The sequence below is a fragment of the Lissotriton vulgaris genome, chromosome 1_2 (assembly GCF_964263255.1).
Source record: "Lissotriton vulgaris chromosome 1_2, aLisVul1.2, whole genome shotgun sequence".
Taxonomy (NCBI): domain Eukaryota; kingdom Metazoa; phylum Chordata; class Amphibia; order Caudata; family Salamandridae; genus Lissotriton; species Lissotriton vulgaris.
In genome coordinates this window covers 338020635-338040961 of record NC_141686.1, presented here as the reverse complement: position 1 = coordinate 338040961, position 20327 = coordinate 338020635, and positions in this window count along the sequence as shown.

The following is a 20327-nucleotide window of genomic DNA, read 5'->3' as shown; positions in this document are numbered from 1 at the left end:
CTGGTGCCTCTTACCGGCACTATTTTATCCTGCCTTATTGTGTCACTGTGGTCTGCCTTGTTTGGATTCTCTTTAGGTTTTGGTCTTTGTCCTGTTTTGACTTGTTTAGGTTTTATTTAGTTCTCGGTTTCTGTCCTGTTTGCTTTTGTCTTGGCCCCAGCTGACTCCTCTGTGCCCCCTCGTCCCTGCCCTTGGCTTCCTGCCCATGCTGCTCCCACCTCCTAGCTGCTCCTCCCTCCCCCACCCCTACTTAATGGAGACAGCTGTGTGGTCGCACAGCATACCCCCTGGCCCCCGTGAGTGCCACAACGCCCGACACTTATACAACGCCAACTCCCTCCACACACTCAATGCTGGTCGAAACTCCACCTACTTCCAGGCTGCCCCGAAGCTCACCCACGGACTCTGCCCCTGCCGGAACTGCAGCTACACCAGCCAGTGCACTCCAATGTTTCCTTCCCATCCCAACAAAGCAGGCCACACCAATCTCAGGTGCATGCTACTCAACACCCACTCAGTCCACAAGCACACCGTCAAACTCTGGGACTTTCTCAATTCTTCATCCCCGGACATTGCTTTCCTGACGGAGACCTGGATTAACGCCTCCTCGGCACCCGACATAGCCATAGCCATCCCGGACGGCTACAAGGTCACCCGCAGGGACTGAAATAACAACAAACCGGGAGAAGGAATCACCATCGTCCACAGGAACACCATCAGAATTTTGACACCGAAGACTCCCTCAGCATGGCTGAACACCTACACTTCCATATCCACGTCAATCACAACACCCCCCTCATAGGAATCCTTGTCTACAGACCCCCAGGACCCTGACCACAGTTCAGGGACTCCATCTCCGACATCATTAGCACGCACACCCTCGTCTCCACAGACTTCATCCTCCTCGGAGACCTGAACTTCCACCTTGAGAACGCCAGCTTCACAACCCTGATCGACAACCTTGCCAATATTGGACTCAAACAGCTCATCACAACTCCCACCCACTCTGCCAGACACACGCTTGACCCCATCTTCTCTGCCAGCAATCACGTCACCATCAGCCAAATGAATGAACTCCACTGGACTGACCACCACTGCATCCATTTCTCTTTCGAGAAACACACCACGCACAGCCAACCACAAAGAATCCCACACCTCAGCTGAAACAAAGACACAGAAAAACAAGCTCCTCACCACTCTCGCCCGAGGCGCCCCATATGAGCCCCCGGACACCAACGCAGCAGCCCACAACTTCAGACAATGAATCAACAACTGCGCCAATACCCTCGCCCCATTCAGGAAACCTCAAACAGGCGCACCGACATAAAAGCCATCTGGTTCAACGCCGACCTCCAGACTTTCAAACAAACCTGCTGAATACTCGAGAAACAATGGAGCCAAGACCAGACACCAGACAACCACTCAACCCTAAAAGAAGTCAGACGCAAGCACTACCAACTCATCCGATCCTCCAAAAATACCTTTTTCAAGGAACGCATCGACAACAATGCACACAACAGCAAAGAGCTCTTCAGCATCATGAAATAACTTGCCTCCCCCAACTCCAGCTCCGACGACATCCCGGCGTCACAAGAACTCTGCAACTCCCGGGCCACCTTCTTCCACTGCAAGATCGCAGACATTCCCAGCAACTTTGACACCCAGCCTCCGTCGACAGTCGCCGAGACCCCAGACTCAACGCCCTCCAAACACACCAACCTCCTGCTCTCCTGGAACAACGTCAATGACGAATACACCATCAAAATCATGAACACCATCCACACCGGCTCTCCCTCCGACCCCTGTCCACACCACATCTTCAACAGAGCAAGCTCCATTATCGGACCACAATTACAAAAGATCATCAACAGCTCCTTCGAAATCGCCACCTTCCCAGAGAGCTGGAAACACCTTGAAATCAACGCCCTACTCAAAAAGCCCAAATTGGACCCAAAGGATCTCAAAAACATCCAATCCATCTCCCTGCTCCCGTTCCTGGTAAAAGTCATTGAGAAGACCGCAAACCGACAACTGACCCACTTCCTGGAGGAGAACATCATCCTGGACCTCTCCCAATCCAGCTTCCGCAGCAACCACAGCACCACAACCGCTCTCATCGCTGCCACGACGACATCAGAGCCCTTCTGGACAATGGCAAAACAACGGCCCTCATCCTCCTAGACCTCTCGGCCGCTTTCGACACCGTCTGCCACCACAACCTGAGCACACGCCCCCACAATGCAGGGATCCATGACAAAACCCTGAACTGGATCACCTCCTTCCCCACCGGCAGAACCCAGAGCGTCTGCCTCCTTCTACTTCCAATCTGAAGCCATCACGATCACCTGCGGCGTACCCCTTTCAACATTTGCATGGCACCGCTTGCTGACATCGTCTGAGCGCACCACCTCAACATCATCTCATACCCCGACGATACCCAGCTAATCCTCTCCCTCACCAAGGACCTAGCCACTGCCAAATCCAACCTGCACAGGGGAATAAAGGCTGTCGCAGAGTGGATGAAGACCAGTCATCTGAAACTGAACTCTGACAAAACGGAGGTCCTCATCCTCGGCGCCAACTCCTGCGCATGGGTCAACTCCAGGTGGCCGACCACGCTGGGATCTGCCCGACACCCACCAACCACGCATGTAACCTGGGGTTCCTCCTGGACTCAACGCTCTCTATGACCCAGCAAGTCAACGCCTTTTCCTCCTCCTGCTTCAACATTCTCCGCATGCTCTGCAAAATCTACAGATGGATCCGCAACGAAATCAGAGCGGTCACCCAACCCATCGTCAGCAACACACTGGTCTACAGCAATGCCCTCTACGCGGGAACCATGGCCAAACTCCAGAAACTACGCCAACACATACAAAATGCCTCCGCACGCCTCATCCTCAGAATCCCTTGCCACAGCCACATCACCGTCCACCTGAAAGACCTGCACTGGCTCCAAGTCAACAAGAGGATCACCTTCAAACTCCTTACCCACATTCACAAGGTTCTCCACAACACCGGACCAGCCTACCTCAATGAAGGACTCTCTTTCTGCACCCCCTAAAGCCAGCTTCGCTCCACCGACCATGCCCTTGCCACCGTCCCATGCATCCGCCGAACGACCACCGCGGCAGATCATTCTCCCACCTCGCTGCCAAGACATGGAACATCCTCCCCATTCATCTGCGGCAGACCCAGGACCTGCTGACTTTCAGGAGACCTCTCAAAACCTGGCTGTTCGATCAGTAGCTGCGTCATCCTCCTCTCCCTCTAGCGCCTTGAGACTCTCACGGGTGAGTAGCGCTCTTTACAAATGTTTGATTGATTGATTGATGCTGGGCTGGAACACCAAATAGGTCCTACTTGGTACCTTTCATTTTGGGCAGATGGCTGCCACAAATTCTAAGAATCACACTCCTTTCACAAAAGAAAAAGGGAGGAGGTCCAGTGCTAACATTGATGCCAGCTTTCCATTGTACAAACGTGTGGTTGGGTGGTTCCGCTTATAGGACCCCTCCTGCTTAAACATCCCTGTAATAGAATCCTGGATTTTCTTCTTTTCTTTGGGCACTGACACAGGCGTCTTTCTAGCAATAGATAGTGGTGGTAGACTCAATGTGCATCATCGTAGGGCAGTCACTATATGCCGTGGTGTCTCCATCTCAATCCGAGTCTTGTGCCATTTTGAAGTCACATTGGTGAGTCATTCTGCTATCACATTGCCGGGGACTGGGCTGCTTTGCATGAAGATGCCACCCTCTTCATCCTCATCATCACCTTCCATTTGATAGGACTTATATTCCCCGGCTCTCCTCACCACCACTACCACGTTCAGAAATGTTTATATGGTACTCCTCCCACTGGATTGTGTGGTGTTTTTTCATAAGGGTCATTTGGCCTCCAGTACCATAATGTGAACCAGAGCCACTGATAATTTTCCCACTGGATTCAAGCTAGCCTGGCTGATGAAGGGTGTTACCCAGAAACCGGTCCCAGAATGCGTGTTTACAGTTCAGAGAAGTCCTGGGTTGGCAGTTCAGGCTGGACTGTTCCCATGAGGCACAGGGGCAAGACTGATTTGCATATAGCTGGGTCTGAGCTGAGGTGGCAAAGTGAGCTAAGGAATGATGATGGATCCAACCCAGATCTGTGACTGGGGGTGAGTGTCTGAAAAGTTTCAGCGCTCTGTCCATTATCTCCTTGTGTTTGCTTTGTTCGCCCTAAGTTGGCAAGGTATGCCCAGACATGGGTCCCTTGCTCACTTTGCCACTGGATTCAAGCTAGCCTGGTTGATGAAGGTTGTTACCCAGGAACCGGTTCCAGGATGCTTGCTTCCGGTTCAGAGAAGACCTGGCTTGGCAGTTCGGCCTGGACTGTTCCCATGAGGCACAAGGGCAAGATTGATTTGCATACAGCTGGGTCTGAACTGAGATGGCAAAGTGAGCTAACGAATGATGATGGATTCAACCCAGATCTGTGACTGGGGGTGAGCGTCTGAAAAGTTTCAGTGCTCTGTCCATTATCTCCTTGTGTTTGCTTTACTCAAAATGGATGCCAGCCACGTGGTCACAACAACAATGAGGAGGCCTGGAAAACAAAGAACACATGCAGGCCTATGGACACTGATTATACAAAATAGCCCCAGGCCACATGGCATGGGGAGCAAAGATAAATGGTGGCCTATGGCAAACACCATCACACACTGGCCAGACAAATGAGGCATGGTAATACAGAGAACACAGATTTAATTTAGCAATGCCAACAACAAAAATGAACAGGGCTAAAAATGTTTACAGCAACACACATCCTCCAAAGGCATTACACCACATATATACTGATTGCAGGAAAAAAAAAGTGAAATACCACAAAAAACACATTTAGTATTTTAATCCAATTCCATACATGACCTAAAAGATGTTTCAATTCAACAGACACGACAGAAAAAGTTGTTTCATGCTTCGTTGACTAGTACTGGGCCTAAGGGCCGAAAGACCTATTACTAGACTTGGCCACATAGTAAATAAAATCAAAATTGCAGATTTCTTTCAAAAAACATGGAGAGAATGTTGTGACTTGTGAAACGTTTTGCCTTTAGAAATAAAGAAAAAATACATGCAAAAAAATAACAAGGTCTCTACTGAAACTGCTGGCCACTCACCACAATAAATCTGAAGAATTGATTAAAATAATACAATTAATCCAGGTTCATGCACCTAATCAAACAAACAACACCCTTATACACCAGTTTTTCAAATTACTTGTGGAATCTCAAAACCAAAGTCCTCAAATCCAATGGTATATATGCAGCAGACAAGGAGAATGGTCCTTCTAGCTCTAAATCCCAATGAAAATTGACCAGGAGAGGGACAAAGCACTGGGAAGAGGCTGCTGGACAGGAAAGGGAAGTTGGAGTCTCTGGGGCACTTCCTTCCTGTTTGACTTATTTTTTTTAGAAAAAAGGCGTTTCACAAAAATAAAACCTCCACCAGCCAGTTTCAGAACAAAATCCACTCCAAAACCCTCAAAGCTGCTTCTACAGTAGAAAAGCTGCTCGACCGCTACATTTACGATCAGCAGTAGATTGGCACCATCGTGGCTGGAAGCTGTGCAAGTGAGAGTGAAGTCTCGTGGGAGCTCGCTAGCAGTGTGAGAAGTCTTGCGTGCGCTTGCGAGTGTCCCGATACTCTTGGCACTTGCAGTCAAGAGCAAAAACAAAACTCGAGGGTGCAAAAGGAAAAAACTCCACTTCATACACAAAAGGCAGACTTCAGGAACTCAGATGTGCCCAAACTTCGCAAACTCCTTGAGCGGAGCAGAGTGTACTGCCCAGGATTGACTTTCTTAACCTAGTTACCATCTGTGCTCCCACACAGATGACCCTTATTTTTGCACACATTACAACAGAAATTGCCACATAATATAATGTTTGTTAGACCTGTCAGGATTAGGGTAGTCTTCCCCAAACCTTTTTTGCTAGTTTGCTCATATTTTTGCTCATTCATTTTCTTGGACTTGGGTCTCCGAACACTTTAAAACTGCTAATTAGTGCTAAGGTACATTTGCTCTCTCTCTCTCTCTCTCTCTCTCTCTAAATATGGTTTGATTGACTTATCCAAATTTGGCATATTTAATTTACCTATATTTACTCATAAGGCCCTAGTAAAGTGCCCTAACAGTGCACAGGGCCTGTAAATTAAATGCTACTTGTGAACCTACAAAACAACAAAAGAGAGATGCCAATACTGATACATTCATTTAACAAATTCTTTTTTCCAGAATACAAACAACAGTTCAATACCTGGAAAGGCTATTTAATAGCTGTTTATTCAAAATTATTCAAAATGAACACAATTTATAAATTAGTGCGCTGTTTCGGGGATATATTCTTATCCAACAATGAAAATTAGGACACAAAAGCTGTAATAAAAAACTTCAAACATACCATCATTCATCAGTCATGTCACATTCAATCCACTTTCATTCAAACAACCATACAATATACCACACACAAACTGGAAGTTCAGCAAGCCAGTTGGTGAAGTACCGGGTCTACTATAAGGTTTTGAAGCAATCCCTAGAAATTGCAAACAATACACTGCTAACAATTCACTTTTGTTATTAGATTATCAAAGAATTTTAACACAAAATGAGTGTATAGAGACAAAACTCAGTGCCAAACAACTGGGCACCCGGATGTCACAAGTAGACCCAACACGGCCTAGGCGTTTTGAATCCTTATCATTATCAGGATTCTCTTCAGGACCATAAGACGCTCTGCAGAGGAGACAAAGAAAGAAAGAACAGGGGCCAAAGCTCTGATTATATTTGACAATTTATTTGGAAAGCCAATAAACCTTTTCAGCACTACTATACCAAAATCAAGTCTCCAGCTTACCCGTCAGATGGAAGCTGAGGGTATTATTTCAGGAAGTGGTGGCTCCTACAATCATGAAAGGAAGAGGAGAAAAAAGGAAGAAAAGAAACAAATCCCAGGGAGTGATTTAGTAACATTTCTTGATCAAAAACCATAGTGTTAAGAAATGCCAGTCATGGGCAGCGCAGGGCCAAATAAGTTACCTATGGGGGAGTTACGTGTGTCCCTAGCTTGCTGTTATCAGATCTTCAGTCCGATGTCAGGAGGGGAGAAATACCCTGGTAGACAATATTTTAAAAAATTAGAATCGGGCTCCTATGTTTAAGGCTGACAGAGCATACTACTGACACAGTCACGGGTGCACTCATCATAGGCTTACCGGGCGGTGTTTTTCTCTTGTAGCCGGGGAAAGTGTCTTCACAACTGAATGAATTCACAAAGCGTCGGGGAGTTTTCAAAACGCCGTGCTTCTGGCGAGACAAAATTGCGGTGGCCAAAATTGAAAATAGATTGTCTAGTAGTCCAGAGGCACATATAAATCATAAACAAAACGGCGGGAAGTGAAGGTCAAGGTTCTTACCGGAGAGAAGTCCGGTCTCATGCCGCAAACGAGTCAATCGTCTGAATCGCCACACAAAGAATTGCGCATGCACGGCAGACGGGTGGCTGGGTAATGTAGTCCCAGTGACATGAAGATGGTTACCGTTTCCAAAACGGAAACCCGAAATCTAGGAACCTAGTCTTAGTAAAAAGACTTGGAGGAATGATCAGTAAATCCAAAAGTAAATGATAACAAAAAATTCTAACAAAAAATGTGCGCAAAGGGTGGCTTGGCCTGGATCACAACATAGGTGCATTGTGGGACTTGAGGTATCTCAATGAGGAAAACGGTAATAGCGCAAGGGTGCCAAGGCCATAGCTTAGGCTGGCAACAGATAGACTTAAAGAAGTTGCAAGTGAAGGCTACCAAGCAAAACAGATCTATAGTTTATATATTTTGGATAACTCATTTAAACCTGACACAGCCGTGTCAAATTTGACAATAAGAAGGGCTTCCCTTCTGGACAGTTTCAAATCCCAGTCACCTCCACGTGGATCTTTTTCCACTTTAGAGATGACTGTCCATCTCAGATCATTGATATGGTGTTGAAATCTACTCCAATGATTAACAAGTGGTGCAGTTTCTACTTTCTTTTTATTCTGGACTTATGTTGCGAAATCCTTTGTCAGATTTCCTGGTTGGTTTTTCCAATATACAGAAGTCCACATGGACATTTTATTCCGTAGACCACGTATTTAGACTTACAATTACTGAATTTTTCGTGTTTCCACAAAATTCCAATATGCTGAAAGAGTGCGCCTTCCACAGTTAGGTCACAGCAAAGGCATGTACCACATTTGTGGTGGCCTGTGATGGGAGTCAAACCCAGAGTAGGTTGTGATTCCTTCGGGGGTGCTGCTCTAACCACGTAATTGGCAATACAAATTTCTTTTTTGAATGCAAACAGGGGGGACTTCTGCAGACTCTCATGCAAGTTCTTTACTAAATGCCAATTCTGTCCAATGATTTAGCTTGGTAGCATCAGGGCAGAAAGTAGTGACACAAACTTGACGTTTCAGTTGGAGTTTATTTTTACCTTCAAGGAGGCTTTCCCTCGGAGTCCATCTGGCACGTTTCATTGAATTTCGGACAAGTTTTTTCGGGTAACCTTGTTCGCACAACTTTTTTACTAAATTGCCAGCATGCAAGTTGTAGTCCTCATTGAAGGAGCAATTCCTTCGCACGCGAAGGAATTGGCCCTATGGCAAGTTTTCTTTCAGGCTCCTGGGGTGGTTACTAGAGAACAATAAGGCCTTATTTCGATCAGTTGGCTTAGTAAAGAGTGAAGTTGCCAATTTGCCTTCAGCTGGAAAAATTTCAACATCCAGAAAATATATTCTACTATCTGAATGAGCAATGCTAAACTGAATGTCAATAGTTCTAGCATTCAGCCAATTGTGAACGAGTGCCAGTTTTTCTTCTCCTCCTGAACAAATCATAAACACGTCATCGATGAAACGTAGCCATGTTTCAATATAGTCTGAAAATGGATTATTGTTATGTACATAGGTGTCTTCATACAATGACATAAATAACACCGCCAGCTCGGGGGCAAAAGGACACCCCATAGCCACCCCTTTTGTTTGAAAAAATAATTCCTTGCCGAAGCAAAAGTAATTCTTTTTAAGGGCAAATGAAGCCAGATCCCCTAGGAATTGTGTGGGAACTTGAACTGGTCTGGGTCTCAGATCTAAAAAATGGGAGAGCACCGCCACTGCTTCGTCCTGGGGTATTTGTGTATAAAGGAAAGTCACATCCATTGTGACTAGTAAATCCTTCCATTTAGTGAAATTGACCATTTCCAGTTTCTTAATAAAATCTGTGGTATCTTGTATGTAAGAAATCACAAGGTCCATAAATTGCTTAAAAAAACAGTCAACGTATTTGGCAATTGGCTCAAGTAAAGAATTGCAGCCCGCAACGATCGGTCTTCCGGGCGGGTTGGTTTGGTTCTTGTGAACCTTTGGCAGAATGTAAAACATTGGTACCTTGGGATGTTTATTCTGTAAGTAGTCATATTCTTTTGGTCCTAGGAAGCCTTGTTCGAACCCTTCTTTCAATAAAGAAAACAGTTGATTTTGTAAGTCAGTTGTGGGATCTTTTGCAATCTTCTGATAGCATGAGGGGTCATTGAGCTGCCTCATGACCTCGGAAGCATATTCAGTTGTATACCAGACAACAATCGAGCCGCCTTTGTGTGCCAAGGCTGTGGTGCTGTGGGTAAGGGTTGTAGTGGCCCCTGTAGTTTTTGCATGTTGTTTTTACTTTCATGCATTTCTCACAAGTTAAAATGTACTTTCTACCTTGAGTGCTCATATCCAGCCACCAGAAATATCTCTTCACAAATTCCATGGTCTTTCGAACACCTTTGTGCCCTGCTATAATGTCATCATGACAAGTGTAGAGTGCTAGATCTTGCAGTTCTTTTACTTGCCAAATACAAGGCTTCCTTAAAAAAAGGAAGTTCTTTCTTAAATTCTCTTTCTGAAGCTTCTTTTGCAAAATCTGTCATTTCTTTCAATGGCATTGTATCTTGAATTTCCTTTGTAAAGGTGGCATAGTTAGTTGCACACACACATTTCTAAATTGGGCTAATAGGTTATTTTTGCAAAATCCTACTTTCTCCTTCTGTATTCAATAGAGAAAGTGCATCCACTTGCCATTTGAAGCCCCAGACTTGTAGGTAACCACAAAGTTAAAATCAGCAAAATACAAGGACCACCTCAATTGCAAAGGAGTAACAGTTCAGCATATTTTGAACATGGAAGGTTTCTATGATCTGGAAAAACAGTTATTACAATGTTTTGCCCCAAATAAGTAATGTCTCCAATCCGGAAATGCATCTTTTACTGATCACAGTTCTTTATATGCAATAGAGTAACTGATTTCTGTAGTGGTTAATTTTCTCAAACGGAATGCTACTGGATGCAATTGCCCTGTCTGCTTGTCACATTGAGAAAGGATCCCTCCAATGCCCAAATCAGATGCATCAGTTTCTACATAAAATGCCTCTTCTAGATCTGGATGTGATAAGATAGGAGCTGTTGTAAAAGCTTCCTTTAAAAAATGAAATGCACTCTCAGCTTCTACTGTCCACAAGAATTTGACTTCTTTACTTAACAACTGTGTGATTGGACTAACCTTTAAGGAAAAACTGTTGATACGTTGTCACTAAAAAGTTGCTAAGCCAATGAAGCTCTGAATCTCTTATTTTTGGGGAATTGTCTAGTCTTGAATTACTTTTACCTTACTTTGATCTACTGACACTCAATGAGGACAGGACAGAGAATGAAACACAAAAACTCCACTTGGTCCATATGGAAGGAGCATTTTTCCAATTTTACATATAAATGATTATTCAGTAATTTCTCCAATACCTCCCTTACATGCTGTACACACTCATCTGGCATGTAGGGGAAAATCAAGATATCATCTATGTATATCACTGCAATTCTATCGTAATACTCTCCTAGGATATCGTTACAAAATGCTCAAGGGCTGCAGGGGCTTTACAGAACCCATATGGCATCACTTTTTATGCAAATAGGTCATATTTGGTTCTAAAAGCAGTCTTTCACTCATCTCCTTTGGCAACTCTCACAAGATGGTAAGCTCCTCTCAAATCTAGCCTAGTATAAACGTTGGCTGCTTTAACTTGATCCAGTAGTTCAAAAATGAAAGGTAAAGCATATTTGTTTTTTAACTGTTTCTTGATTTAAAACCCGATCATCACTATCAAGACTCCCATCTTTTTCGGTTAAAAAAAACAATGGGGACGAAACTGGTGACTGTGAGGAGCAAAATAATTAATTTCCAAATATTCCTTTAGGTACTGATTTTCTGGTTTGGTTAACACATAATTACGACTTCATGGTAAATTTGTCCCTGGTTCTAGTTCAATTTTACAGTCATGTTCTCTGTGTTGGGGCAATTTCTCAGCCTCCTTTTTTTAAAATCAAAAACAGTTGCTAGGTCTTGATATTCTGCTGGAATTTCTATTAACTCTATACCACAAACTATATTGGTCTGTTGGGCTAACAACGTGGCATGCAAACTTAAAGGCTCATTCTGATAGATTTGAAAACAGTGTTTTTTGCAATAGCTGGAATCCATCTCTACTGTACGCTTTTCCCAATCAATCCTGGGATTGTGGTCTGCCAACTACGGCAATCCTAAGATTAATTGAAAATATCGGGGGCATCAGTCAAATTGAATCTCATAAATTCTTGATATCCATTTAGGCCAGACAACACTAAGGTTTCTGTTTCTTCTATAATGGGTTCAGAAGTTTGTTTTGTTCCATCTACTGCTCTGACTTACTTTCTTATTTGAATGTATTCCAATCATTTATGCAAATTTTACATCATAGAAATTTCCTGTAACACCAGAGTCAATCATGACTTACACTTTTATAACCTCAGTGTTTCCTAAACCTTGCAGTTAAGGATACAATAATATGTGGTGTAGCTGACTGCAAGGCATTCACTAATTGCTAAGCCTCTGGAGTCACCTCTTTGTTCACTCCCATCAGGGCAACTCCCTTTACTGATGGAGGTCTGTCTTTTCTCAAAACATTGATCTAGGGTTTTTTGGGACAGTCTCTTACAAAATGCCCTGAATCTCCACAGTATAAGCATACATTTTTTACCTCCTTTTTTCATTTTCTTCTTTTGAGATCTGACCTCCAATTGACCCTATCTGCTTAGGTTCTTCGGTTGAGTTTGACTCAGATTTTCTAAATTCTGTTTTTACTCTATCGAATCGCAGAGGAATTGGTCTAAATTCTCTTCTCTTTTCAGATCTTCTTTCACTTAATCGATGATCTATCTGTAGGACCAAATCTATAGGCTCTGAGATTTCTTGTGGTCTCTTGGGTATGTGTTATAAGCGTCTTTTAATTAGTCTTTGAGGCTGCAGTAAAATACTGCTACTTGCTTACTCTCAGGCCCATTAGTTTTCATAACGAATTTATTGAATTGAGTTAATTACTAAATGAGATCTCGAGTCCTTTGCTTCAATTCCAGCAATTCATTGTCTGTTGCATGAGTAGCAGTTCTCCATTCGAATATTTGAATGCATTCAATTTTGAATCCTTCAAAATCATATAAGATAGGATCATTTCTTGAAACTAGAGGCATGTACCCGGTGGCAGCATCACCCCTCAAGTATAACAGCACAGAAGCGACATTAAACTGATTTTCTGAACAAACGAAAGGTATGTACAGAAAATGTATGGAACATTGAGTTAAAAATACTTGATCCTTATGGGGGTCCACCTGGTATCGCTCAGTAGGGGCTAAAGAAATGATAGGAAAAATTGCATGAATTGCTTGGGTTGATACCTCTGATGCTTGTGTGGGGGGTGACATATTTTGGGTTTCAGTCACTCTGAGTACTGATAAAGTTCCTATTATAAATGCATCCATCTTTTCTAAAATATAATGAGTTTTCTTTTGAGATCGTTTTATTTCATCTTTTAAGGTTTTATTTTATTCTATGGTTTTGCTTAATTGTTTTTGCATGGTATCTAATATTCCACTGCCTTTTCTGCTCAAATTTCACAGGAGCAGAAGATGGTCCCACTGCCCCTCCACCAGTGCCGCCAGTACCAAAGGCGAGAAAATATATTTTTTAATTTAAAGAAGTTTTATATAGCGCGAAGTAGACCCGAAGGTATCAGGTATCAGAGCGCTTTACTTAGCACAAATTGCGCTACGTGACGACACATTCATTTTTGTTAGGCATGGTGAGATTAAGTGATTTGCCCAGATACACAGGATGTTAAGTGTCATTGCCAAGACTTGAACCCGGTTCCCCAGATAGAGGTTGATTGCCCTAGCCGTTAGGCCAACACTTCTCCACAAATAAGATTACCAGCTTGGAGCAACAGTGAAGGGAAAATGGATTAGAAAAGGAGAGACTGCCTTTGCTGATGATGGGCACTTCCTACTATTCTCTTCTACACTTCCTTCGCTAAGGATTCTCAGCAATTGAATTGTAACTTTTCTCTGCACTTATAGTTTGGAATAAAAACATCACTCTTCACATACAAATAATGATTACATGCTATATATACTATTGAACTCATGGCTAATAAAGTTGCTTGCTAATTTAACCAAAATTGGTAAAGGATTTAGCTGCTTGTTTTTCAGTCTCAGAGCATAGGTATTACAATGTGGTTATGTTGTCAATAACTATCTCTCAGTATTGGTTCTATCTTCCTCAAGTCAAAGAAATTCTTGTCTTGAACAAAATGTAAAAATGATGTCTTCCAGAATATATATTTATATTATTCTTTCACTTTATGTAATGAAGATGAGTTAAGATCTCTCCTTTCACTCTTAACCTGAAAAAGCTTGGTTATTCTTTCAAAATCGTTATTTCTCCTTTGATCCAAGTCCTGGTTTTTCTCTCTCTGACCAGAGTCTTTTAATGACAAAAGAGGAGGGAAACATTTCCGGCTATTCCAACAAACATAAATCTCCTACTCTCTTCCTCTTACTTGAAACAATAAGTTCACCATGTAACTGAAGAGATTCCTCTGACTCGCATAACAGAAATCTCCTTCCGACATGCTCCGTTGACGAAACACTATCGGGCGAATAGCGACTCTTCTATACTTCATAATTCACTCAATTCTAGTTGTAAGCATGTGAGAAACTGAAATGCTACTTGCGGTCAAGAGAATAACTGAGGAAAACACTCTGTGTGAGATCGTGAAGCTGAGATGCCTACGGTGCCTCAGAAGTTCAGTTGAAGTGCGCTTTTCTTTTTGAGGTAACACGCATAGTGTTGTTAGGCACGTGCGCAAGTGCAATTGACAAGAATGTTCTTAGCAATCTTCTTGATGGTGCCGCCCATCTTTAATTCCTCATTTTCAGAGTGCAAGCATGGGCCTTAACAATTAGTCTGAACAAGTGCATTCCCTCTAGCTAGCCACACACAAAGAGAGCTTAGGTGTGACTGATGGGCCATCAACATCCTGGTTTGTCATCCTGGGCAAGATGGGAGGGAGGAGCTGACACTTACACCTAAATAGGCTGTGTCCTGTCCCCACAAAAAAGGCTGCATACCCCCTGGAGTGATAATGGAGCCAGAGCAGGGAGGGAGGACCTCTGTGCACTTCAAAGCACTTCTTACAAGTCATCTTCATTTCAAAGGCACCACTGGGCATAAGTACAGGACGTTCGATCTTACCACTTCAGTAAACTACTGGACCTAGGTAGAAATCTTTCAAGAGGAAGGGCTGATGTGCTGTACAAGGACTGCCACTCTCCTGGGCTGTGCTGCTGCCTGTTACCCTCTGCCCTGCTGAGGAAGGACTGGACCCATCTCACTTGAATCCAAGGGGACTCCAAGGGCATGCAGCTTTGCCCCTTGTTCTAAGTGTTAGAATAGAAATATTCATGTTTACGCATTGCCCTATGCAAGTTAGCATTTGCGGCACCATTTTTCATTTAAACCGCCATTTTGATTTATAATCAAATCTAATCCTTTGCTTTTTCCTAGAAAAGGCCCTGTTATGTTTCTTTTCTGCAGTATTGAGTTTTGTTTCACTAATAAATAGACTGTTCATATTAGTGCATACCTTTCTTACTAGATAGAGGCCCTCTCCCACTTGTCTGGTGGCGGGTGCAGGGTGAAACGACCTTGGGTTGTATTAGGTAGTGTGAGATATGAGAACCAAAATGTATTTTTTTGTATTTCACTGTCCAGCTGCATCTGCTTGGAAAATTCCACTGTGGGCGTGTCTTCGCCCAGTTATGAAATGTACATAATGTATCTTAATGCTTGTTGATTTTGGTCCCTCTGCAGCACTCCTAACAACTGGGCAGACTGGGCTCCGCTCTGAGTGTATATGAATTAACAGTTATTGGTATGTATTTCCTGCTGTCTGAACGAATCGGGCCACTTCCTTCAGTTGGCACCCAAACAGGTACTCCTTCGGGTGATTGATCCATCCCTTTCCTCAGACGGGGGAGGCCGAGGAGTTTTTGATACTCACAGCTGCCCCTTCTGTCCTGCCGGACGGTGCCTCGCCCAGTGCTCATCCGGACTGGACTCCTGAACGGTGAAACCCTTGGATATGACCGCCTGTTCTGAAGAGTTGGCATTGGAGAATTGGTTGGTTTGGGTTATTCATATCAGGTGAGTTTGTTTTGGTTCTTTGTAAATATGGTAACATTGTGCTTTGAGTTTGGTACAATCTGAATGCTGTTTTTTGATAACAGTATTTGCAACTACTTTGCTAGGTAAAAATACCAAACTTGGGGGCCGATTAGGATGGCGGACGGATCGGCACCGCCTGCATGGCGGTGGCGATCCGTCTGCCATCCTGATCGGCCCCCAAGTTTGCCCGCCATCCTTGCCCGTCCGCCACCTATTTCCACCCGCCATATTACAATGGCGGGGGGACCGTGGCGAACGGGAAGACCGTCCACCGCTTTTCCACCACGATCGCCTTGCGACTGTGGCGGAAAAGGTCTAATATAGTGGCGGTGTCTATCAGACACCGCCAGCCATATTAGGATGGTCTGAGGGAAATGCTTTTCTGTGGCGGCAATGCCGCCACGAAAAGGCATACGGTCCTTGCTTTGGGGGCCTGTTGCGGGCCCCCAGGGTGAAGGGAGGGGGGGGTGCACATTGGGGTTACCTATGGTACCCCCCTGCGTTTCACAGTACAACATGGCAGGCACCGCGCAGTGCCTGTCATGTTGTGCTGTGAAACGCACAACATGCATTTTTGACATCGCGGCGGACAGTGTTTTCAGCACCGTCAGCCGCAATGTTAAAAATGCGGGATGTAATGTAATGTAATGTAATGATGTCTTGTAAAGCGCATAAATCACCCCACATGGGGTATCTCCGCACTGTAGACCGCTGGGGAACCCGTCCTGGCTTTCCCTGTGAGATAGACCCTACTGGGTATCTTCAGGATGAAACCAGGCATCCCCGGCGTATGTGGGGGGCCGTTGTGGAAATGACTTGTTATAGGGGTGGGTGACCCAATAAACCCTTGCGGGCTTGGGCAGTCAAAGTGTTTAAGGAAAAAAGTGCCAGCAAGGGATTTGTTTACTGCTTAAAGTTTAACAGTGTAGTGAAGTCTGTATTATTTAGACTTATCAGCTGAGTGGAACAGCAACTGTTCAACGTATTTTCAATCTGTTTCAAAATTCTATAGAAGCTGCCACACTAGCCCCATACCAGTATAACAACTTGAACAGATTCACAGCAACTATTTTGGTTATAACCAATAAATGAAATATTGGACACAAGAACAAAGGTAGAGCAACACGGAGAGGTTTGTTCTTCAAAGAAAATTATAATTTATATTCTTCCAAATGTAAATTGTCAAAATATCAAGGGTATACAGTTAATGGTAATTGCATATGTATCTTAAGTAAATGGAGCTGACAAAACAATCCATTAATACAAAAGAAAACAATCCAGTCTATAACAAAATAGATAAAATTGACTTCTTTTAACAGATAATAAATAGAAAGTCAAGTGCGGACAGTAGACTTGGATTGATGTGTTGACGTTTCGGTCTCAGTGGTGAAATCCAGAGACCATCATCAGGACAGTGAAATTAATGCAATGAAGATGACCCTTATAGTAAATTTAAGAACAAGCTATAGGTGAGCTGAAGTATAAATTCACGGTTCATTGCCTTAAGGGAACGTCAAGTCTCCCCTGTGGTTGTATCCATATATTCAGGCCAAAGAAGTTTTAAATCCTTATGGTGGAGAATCCCTGTATCATCAATCTCAGGATCCACGTTAGTTCGGGAAATGGCGTAAGGCACGAAGCGCCTCCTCTGCGTCAGGTCAAACCTGGCGTAAGGAACGAAGCGTCTCCTCTGCGTCAGGTCAAACCTGACGCAGAGGAGACGCTTCGTGCCTTACGCCATTTCCCGAACTAACGTGGATCCTGAGATTGATGATACAGGGATTCTCCACCATAAGGATTTAATACTTATTTGGCCTGAATATATGGATACAACCACAGGGGAGACTTGACGTTCCCTTAAGGCAATGAACCGTGAATTTATACTTCAGCTCACCTATAGCTTGTTCTTAAATTTACTATAAGGGTCATCTTCATTGCATTAATTTCACTGTCCTGATGATGGTCTCTGGATTTCACCACTGAGACCGAAACGTCGACACATCAATCCAAGTCTACTGTCCGCACTTGACTTTCTATTTATTATCTTTTAAAAGAAGTCAATTTTATCTATTTTGTTATAGACTGGATTGTTTTCTTTTGTATTAATGGATTGTTTTGTCAGCTCCATTTACTTAAGATACATATGCAATTACCATTAACTGTATACCCTTGATATTTTGACAATTTACATTTGGAAGAATATAAATTATAATTTTCTTTGAAGAACAAACCTCTCCGTGTTGCTCTACCTTTGTTCTTGTGTCCAATATTTCATTTATTGGTTATAACCAAAAAAGTTGCTGTGAATCTGTTCAAGTTGTTATACTGGTATGGGGCTAGTGTGGTAGCTTCTATAGAATTTTGAAACAGATTGAAAATACGTTGAAGAGTTGCTGTTCCACTCAGCTGATAAGTCTAAATAATACAGACTTCACTACACTGTTAAACTTTAAGCAGTAAACAAATCCGTTGTGGAAATGAGGCAAGCTAATGCCCAGAGTTGCCGAGTGGGATCCCTGGTTAGAGTAGGCACTGAGGTGTGAATTATCGAGTCCGCTGACTCTGGTCCACGACCCTGCCGCGTCGGGAATTGAACCCTGGTCCCAGGCCGTCCTCTGCTTCCGGGTCTGCCGCCTCTAACCAGTGAGCCACACCACTCCACTGCACCTGCCACTGTGGCGGGTGCATCCTAATTCGGGGCACGGTACCTCCGCCCTTGTGGCGGACGGTCCCTGCCCCAGACAGGATGGCGGACGGACTTTGTACGTCCGCCATCCTAATCGACCCCTATTTTAAAAATGCCTAGTCTCAGTAAAATCTTGTATTTGTGTTGTCATTGTTCTGCAGATGCTCAATTAGAAGAATATCAACAGGTCCCTCCTGAAGGCAGCACTAATTTTGATATGTATGTGAAGCACGGTCTTGGCCCTATTATGTTCAGTACACTATGGCACAAACATACAAGGGACAATGCCAAGGTACGATGGTCATTGACGGGACCTTTTGATGAACAAAATAGTGGGTTTTTATTAAGAGAAATTATTTAAGAAACAAAGTAGACAGTCCATGTTTGACTCCCTTTGAAATTGACAGAAGGAGGCTAGACAGAGACGGTTAGAGACGGAGAGAGATGCACGGAAAGGGAAAATGCAAACATTGATACAGAAAGCTGTGGCATATGATAGAGAAAAGCAAGTGTCTTATTTGACCAAAGAAGAAGATGATACTTTTGTAGAAGGGTTGCTAGATACCCGACCCCCACCTCCATATGCCCTGCAGAGGATATATCCTGCCATTTCCTTACAGTCACAGCCGCCTGTTACATATGCTTCGGCTGTTCCTGTATCTCCGGCAGTTGTTTAGACTGCTTTGGCTATGGAACCTCCCACTCCTTCTTTGTCTTTGCTATCTGAGGCAGCTGTAACTCTCAGCTCATCTACTGTTTCGACTCCTGCAGCCTCTGTTCTCTCTCCTCCGGTACAAGCGCTAAGGACGATTGTACCTGTCCCTTATGTTGCTTCTCCTTCCATGGTTTTTCATCATCCGACACCTTTGAATGTTGCTATTTTGAATATGGTTCAGTACTATGAACATCAGGATCAGGATGAAAAAGGATAGGACTGATAAAAACACAAAGATTTAAAGATGAAGGTGTTGTTACAGCAAGCGCTAAGGGAAAATAATAGGGGATGGGTGGTCCTCCCTGACAACTTCCACGTTTTAGTAGACAGCCCTCAACTACACCTTTAGGGCCAAATCAGTGGGCTTACTGTAAGGAGGAGGCTCATTGGCGCAGCCAGTGCCCCGTGCTTTTACAGAAAGTTGCAGCTCTTACTGGGCGCGGTTCTGGTGGGAGAGGTTGAGGTAAAGAGGGAGCTCAGAATGCAACGGTTTCACAGGCTTGTTCTGATAATAATTACTTTGATGAACCTTGTAATGGCCAGTATTATCAAGATGATTATGATATGGATGAGACAACAGGTATGTCCTATAGCTAGGAGAGATAGGGACAGGGAAAGGGGCCAGTTCCCATACCTGTAGCTCAGTGTGGTCCTTATGTCACAGTGGATTTGCAAGGCTCGACTAAGGAATTTTTGGTGGACACGCATGCAACAAAAGTTATGTTTCTCGACATATGGTCCCTGGTGCAGCCCTGTCTGGCCACAATAATGTTTTGGTAGATTTTTCAGGTGTACCGGTTGTAAGCCCCATTTCCTCTCCCCTTGCATTGACCGTTGGTCCTTTTACTGTGGAGTCTCCGCTTTTGTTGACATCTAATTGTGTTGAGAATCTGATGGGTTTGGATTTGTTGAAGAAGTTGTATGCTACAATTTATTGCTCTCCTGCGGGTGTCTATTTCACAGTGGGTCCGGATGCAAGTACTAAACAATGTTTGTCCCAGGATGCACCCCTTCCGGTTGAATTTGCTGATGTCCCACCCACTCTATGGACCACATGTGACACATATGTAGGACTGTTGCATATAGCACCAGTTTCTATGAAAGTCAAAGAGAATGTTGTTTTACCTTGTATTCCTCAGTATAAGATATCACAGGCAGGAGAACATGCTCTTCTTCAAATTATTCAAGATTTGATACAAAAGGGAGTAGTTGAGGAAACGTCTGGCAATATTTGTAATAGTCCTATTCTTCAGATTCTTAAACGGGGACCCACAGGCTCCTC